At 52.9% G+C, this 7,085-nt stretch overlaps 1 pseudogene; it reads left to right on the plus strand.

Annotated features, from left to right (window-relative positions):
- Positions 1-2,887: 2,887 nt before the first annotated feature.
- Positions 2,888-4,893, plus strand: LOC120655594 (annotated as a pseudogene).
- Positions 4,894-7,085: the final 2,192 nt, after the last annotated feature.

A 7,085-nucleotide genomic window follows, 5' to 3' on the forward strand; every position in this document is an offset into this window, starting at 1 on the left:
AGGATAATCGAGCGAATTGATTTCGAAAGAAAAAAAGAAAATAAAAATCCCGAAACTGAATATTCGTTACGTTTGGATTTAAGAATTATTTCTAGTCCACCCTTTTAGCCTAAAATAACTTGAAATTCTTAAACATAGGGGTTAGTTCTTGATTATTTGCAAATAGCCTACCAAAAAACTATTACACCCACGGAGTGATTATTTAGGCTATTTCGAGTAGGGTCTACCACAGCAAGAGAGGTAATCAGGCTCTAGTGATTGGGAAAATGTGATTTAAAGGTCAAATAGTTCTTAAATCCAAATATGTGAAGGACTATTTCATTGAAAAATTATTTACTTAAGCTAAATAGCTCTAACCAAAATAGTCAAGAGCTAGTTCTCCAAATACGCTCATAGATAATTCTTTTTTCATGTCGAAAGAAAACATGATGTACTAGTATCCACACGTATGAAATGGCACTTAAGCTCTGACAGATCTTGGAGCATTTATGAGCACGCGATTCATAAACATTGACAGTTTGACACAAGGCTTCTATCATGTCATAATAGCTGATCATCTTCATTCCGCTAAGGTTAATTTTCACTAAAAGTCAATTTTAATAGAAGTGTTCCGGAAGTATAATGAGCGCTGCTGATATGTTAAAAGAGAAAATGTGGATTATTATAAGATGTGAGAAAAGTGTTACCATCATAATACTCATCCGACTCGATTATTTAGTTCATAATTTTGGTAACTAAACGATAACACTCACTACTGACATTGGCAATTGCAAGCGTTCATTTCACTTCATCGGTGTTGTCCGCCTTCCTCTTCCCTCCAGGTGGCGTCGTTGTGAGCTCGCCTACATTGGATTCCGCGGGGCCGAGCTCCGTCTCGCTCGCGTTCTTCCGCGCCGCTCCAATCAGCATAGGAAATCACATGGTAGGGTCGCTGTAGTCAAGAGGGGCAGACGGGTATGACTGTGTTCGATGAAAAAAATATTACGTTATAGCCAGAAATATTATCTAACATTTTCCAAAAAAAATCGATCCTAATGTGTGGTTTTTGCATGAGGGGTACGGCTGGTCCGATATAAGTGAAAAAATATTTCAAAAAAATTTCGATCATTATTGTATAGATATACGCCCTTCTTAACTGACTTATATCTTGCTTTTGTTTTGCTGACATTCTGAATCTCATTTGAACAATAGGAGCCAAATGACAAAACATGTAATTTGCAGTTTACAATTCCACACAGATTTAGGTAAAGTTGTAAATACATTTTTAAGGATGGTTGTACTATTATGTTGAGGTGTGGGGCCCCTGCACAGCACGCATTCATTGCTACCTGTTAGCAGTGACCAAAACATCAGTAGTCATCTTCTCCTTTCTTTCTTCTTAGATTGTGTTTAGTGGGTGAAAAAGTTTGGATTTTAATACTGTAGCATATTTCGTTATTATTTGACAAATAATATCTAATTATAGACTAAATAAGCTTAAAAGATTCATCTCGTGCTAATCAGTTAGACTGTGTAATTAATTATTTTTTTAACTGTATTTAATATTTCATGCATGTGTCCGAAGATTCAATGTGACGGGTACTATATGAATTTTTTTAAAAACTAAACGGAGCCTTACTTCTCAATCCTTTCATATCTTCTTCTTCCTCCCTCCACAAGCTCTGACAGCAGCAGTAGCCACGCGTTGTGCCGCCGCTGCCGAGCCACACTGCCCATCACACCTCCCCGACCCATCCTTTGAACCCGTTTAGGGCGTGTTTGGGAGCATTCGAACTCAAAAAAAATAGCTCCACTCCACCAACTTTAAATTTTTAGGTTCCACTCCACCAACTCCGAAATATAAAGAGTTGTTCTACTTTGTTCAGTTGATTGCCTAACTCAGCTCTAAGAAAGAGGGGCTTTGGGAGCAATAATCTTTTTTTTGCCTACGCCACTGCCCTAGCCGCAATAGCCAGGCCCCCAACCGGTCGCGCCGGGGGGCATGGCCTTTGGTCCGCGACCTCCTGACTAGCTATGGTCACGCCCGGTCCCCTGGCTAGCCTAAAGGCCGCTGGTCGGCCGGGGCTGGCCCCTGAGGAAGGAGCAAGGGCTATGGATGCCATGGATTTGAAGAAATTGTGAGAGAGAAGAAAAAAACTGAATGGGATTTACAAGGGATTACTCCACAATACTTAGAATGGAAGGGATTTACATCGGATTTACAAGTGGGTTTGTGCTTCTTTTACTGTTGACATCTATTTGTGTGGCTCACTTTATATTTCCAAATAAAAACAAATAAAAAAGATCTCAAAAGCAGCCAATTCCAAATATGTTTTTGATAACGCTTTTCTTTCAACAACAGAAATACCATAGAAAATGAGACCGCAATTCAAAAGGTAAACCCAAACTTTCAAGCATATGTCCATTCAAAATAAAGAATATCTGGAATCATATTCTGATGAAGCTGTGTGGCTAATTGCTCGGTGGAACAAACAGCCATACAGCCGTGTGATGTGTCCACACCACGACTCTACGTTGTACTCTCTACAGCGCTAGGTCCACGAAGAACAAGTGCACGCTCCACAACACAGACATGGCTGTAACCGACTCAAAAGCCAAGTACACCAGCTGGAGCAGGGATAAGCGCAAGGACAGTGCATCACCAAAAAAATCTGCCAATTCTCCCGCCAAAACGGAAGACACAAGAGCACCAGAGGGTATTTCCGTCACATTATTTTTCTTTTTGAAAAATTCCCGTCACATTATTGAGCGATCTACTTGCTGGCCAAGAACCCCCGGAGGCATTTCGGCCCGTTTGGACGTACGGGCACGGCACCGTCAGGAGCGGCGCTTCGGCCATATAACCACCCCACCACCCACTCCGTTTCCGCAGCAGCCTTTGCCACCCACCCGCCCGCTCCTCCACGCCTCGCCTGGAGCCATGGCTGCTCCGGCGTTCCACCTCCACCTCCTCCTCCCCCTCCCCGTCCTCCTCCTCGCCTCTCTGCTCCTCTCCACCGCAGCCGCCGCCTCCCACAACCCCCACGGCGCGCCGGCGACCCACGCCCACCTCCTCCACCACCACGGCCACGGCCATGCCCACCACCACCGCTCCCCGTCCACGATGACGGCCACCGCCCGCTTCGACACCGCGCCGTCCATGCACCAGAACCGCATCGAGTCGGAGGAGAACCGCCAGTCGCTGCGCGTCCTCGACCCCTTCTTCACCCCCGCGGCCGCCCTGGCGCCCTCCGGCGAGGAGGCCATGGCGGCGATGGGCGCGGCCGCGGCGGACGCGGAACCGGCGCCGATCGACCTGCCCCAGCCGCCCTCGCCGCCTCCTTCCTTCGTCGCCGCTGCGGATCTGCCCCCACTCGCGCCGCAAGCGGAGGACGCGAGGTGGTGCGCGCCTGAGGCCGCCTCCGCTCCTCCACCCGTCGACGAGCCCACGGCCACCACGACGACGACCCTTCCGCTCCCCAGCCCGTACCGCGAGGCGGCGAGCCCACCGCCTCCCGCCCACTCCGCGGCGGCGGGGATGGTGTCCTCGGGCGACGACCTCGACCTGCAGCAGCTCGCCAAGGTGCTCGCGTCGCTGGGGTACAACGAGATGGCGTCGGCGGCCACGCTCCTCGCCGACTCGCCGTCCGTCGCAACCTGGCCCGGCGCGATCACCGTCTTCGCGGCCCCCGACGTCATCCTCCAGGCCGCCTGCGCCGGGTGCTCGCGCCGCCACCTCCTCCTCGACCACATGGCCCTGGGCTACTTCCCCTACGCCGAGCTCACCGCCACGCCCACCGTGAAGCTCCCGTCGGCCTCAGTCGGCTTCTGCCTCGACGTCGCCGCAGAGCACGGGCCCTTCTCCGTCCACCACGCCAGCCTATACGTCGACGGCGTCGAGATCTCGCACCCCGAGCTCTACGACGACGGCCGCTACGTCGTGCACGGCCTCCACGGCATCCTCCCGCCGCTCACCCACGCCTCCTGCATCGAGGGCGCGCGCCACCACCATCAGGTCCATGATGTGCACCACCACAGCCGCCGCCAGCATCACCTCAGCGCCAGATCGGCTGCCGCCTCCGCCGCAATCGCTGCCTCCATCGTGCGCACCATGATCCGCGACGCCATATCCCGCCTGCGCGACAGCGGCTTCGGCTTCGTGGCGCTGGCCATGCGCGTCAAGTTTGCTGAGCTGGAGAAGCTGGCGAACCTGACGGTGTTCGCGCTCGACGACCAGGCCATCTTCACCGGCGGAGGTCACGGCTACGTCTCTGCGGTGCGCTTCCACATCGTCCCCGGGCACCGCCTCACCCATGCCGAGCTCCTGCGTCTCCACCCCGGCGCCATCCTCCCCACCCTGGCCGGCGAGGACCAGAAGCTCGTCATCACCCGCGGCGCCGGCTCCGACACCGACGAGGTCCGGATCAACTACATGCCCGTGAAGGAACCTGACGCGGTGATCAACTCGCGCGTCGCCGTGCACGGCATCTACGTCCCGTTCCCTCGCCTCCACCTCGCCAACCTCGCCGCCTCGGTGGCCCTCGCCTCCGCCATCCAGATGAACGGCAGCTGCGACGTCGGGGGACCCTTCGGCGAGTCGGCGACTGCGCCTCCGCAACGATGACCTCCACAATGATCCCGGCTGCTCAGGGCTACGGCGAAGGGTAGTAATGCGTGAGCCCGTTCGTTTTCTTCTTCTGAGTTTCTCGTACTTCTGGTAACTAGTAGGATTCTCAGCTTGCAGTTTCGTAGTTAGATGAGAGATGGGTTTTTTGGTGGTCGGATTGAGCGATGTTCATGTCGCATGACGAAATGTACAGCACTCGGCGCTTGTTCATGGTGAATGAAACCTTGATGGAACTTCTGGTGGTGGTGATGTTTTGCTTTGGGAAATTACCAAGTTCAGTTCTGCACTGTTTTGCATCTGTTTACTCTGTTCTCTGTCCTATTGTTGCATGTGTGATCTCTGCATGTCTAGTGCTTCTAGCCTTTTCATTTTTTATCCGCTCGTCATTGATGACTGTGAATTGCATGTGTGATCTAAATTTTATCATGATTTTCTTGGAACACTCAAGTTCGAATGGTGAAGTGCTCATATCCTGAAGTGTGTTTAGCAGTAAAATCAGTCAGCGTGTGGTTTACCATTTGCCATTTGCTGATTATGATTATACCTCAATTGCTTGTGGTTTGCTTGGATCTCCAGAATCCTTTCCTTGATGCTAAAGTTTGCAGTGAGGTGTGTTGTTGGGATCTGGGAATCAGGATCAGGTAGTCGTACAGGGGTTGAGAGGTTCATGATACATGTTAGATGACTTGGATAGATTGAATATTGCGTGATGAATGAAACCTTAGTTGAAATGCGAATTGTAATGCCGTTCTCATTGTGAAATAACCATGGTCCGAAGCGCTCATGTCATGAAGCATGGACATTAGTAAAATCAGTAATCATGTGATTTATCATCCGCAATTGCTGACTCTGATTATTTCTCAATTGCTTGTGGTTTGCTTGGAGCATTCAGAGTCCTTTGCTCAAAGCTAAGTTCACAGCGTCGCTGCTGAATGAGAGGCGCGTTGTTCAGAATCGGGATCTACATATGATGAGTTAATGTGAAATGCCATCTAGGTAGTTCTAAAATTGGATAGAATATTGCGAGACGAATGAAACCTTCTGGTTTTCCATCTTCGTGGTTCATTTAAGATCTGGTGTTGCCTCCTGCATGCGTGATCTTGTGATAGTTCTGAAAGTGGTGTTTATTGTACCACCCAATAGATGGACGAACTTGGAAAGAAAATTAACAATTGGATGAACAAGGAAAGAAGTTGGAACAATTTATTATCCTCTGTTGCCTGTACTCGCCTAGACCAAGAAGTTCTGCCGTTCGATTTTTTGACAGTGTCTCCAAACTCCCAATTCCTGAAACTCTTCCTTTATTTTTAGGACAAAAGGTCTCAAATCTAAATACAGAATTAGAGTCAATGTTTTATCCGAATGTGTTTAGAGGCGCAATGTGACCTGGTTCAGGACACAACGCTCTTGGTGTGCTTGAGTAGAGCAGGGGGCGCGGCCGTGCTCTCGTGTTCTTGCGCAAGCGGGAAGAACGCGCCGCGCGGAGGCGTGTGGCAGCTGGGCGGACCGATGCCGACGCCGGCGTTGCGCCGCCCGGGGAGAGCCCCGTCCTGCGCACCAAGTTCTACGGCATGGGAGCGGCCGCCGGAGGCGCTTGCCTCCGTTCAGGTCGAGCGTGTGCGCGTTCTTGCGGAGGCGTCTGTCGGCTTCGCGGCGGCGTGGGTGGTGGCTGGTCGGCGTTGCGGTTGTCGCCGTCGTGCAGCCTCGCGCTGGGGCAGTGCGCCGTGGCGGCATCTCATGCTCCGAGCCCTCGCTCTGGGCGGCGTGCCAAGGCCTACGATGGGTATTGGCGGCGTTCTTCCTTTTCGGCGGCTTGTAGCACGACTTCCCCTGCGGCCGGCGGCGGGGAGCCCGCCGGTGCTAGTGCGCGCTGCTTCGGCCGACGGCGGGCCCGACGGGTCCGGCCCGTGGTCGTGGAGGCGGCAGGTGGGGCGGTCCTCGTCGCGGGGATGTGTTTTGGTCCGCGGCCGATGGTGGCACCGGACTTCATGGCGACGCGAGAGGCCGCGCGCAGTGGCCGTGGGGTGGTGCTGGCCGTGGGGGTGGTGTGAGGTGGATTGGCAGCGATGAGCGGCACCGCGACTGTGGATGGTGCGGCGCGAGAAGGTGCGAGTTCACCATGGCGTGTGGTGGCACGGCTGCGCCGCCGGCCGTGGGGGACTTCTTGCTTTGCCGGGTCGTGGACGTGTAGTAGGACGGGATTCTTCGGGCGAAAGCCTTGCCGGCTTCCTGCTGGTGGTGATGACAACAGCGTCTGAGGACGTCGTTCTCCTTGTTGCGGGTGTCTTTGGCGTCGCTACCTTGTTGAAGGCATTGTTGGTGGAGACACTTCTCGACCAGGCAGCGGAAGGACTGCCACTGGTGTGGCGGGGCGGCTTGGTGCAAGTGGCGAGCTTAAAGGGGGTTGTCGAGCTCATGCGGCGGCGACCAACGTCGTGCTGGCAACCGGGGGTTACCTCATGTTTGTCGGGTTGGCTGC

The sequence above is a fragment of the Panicum virgatum genome, chromosome 1N (assembly GCF_016808335.1).
Source record: "Panicum virgatum strain AP13 chromosome 1N, P.virgatum_v5, whole genome shotgun sequence".
In the NCBI taxonomy this organism is placed as follows: Eukaryota; Viridiplantae; Streptophyta; class Magnoliopsida; order Poales; family Poaceae; genus Panicum; species Panicum virgatum.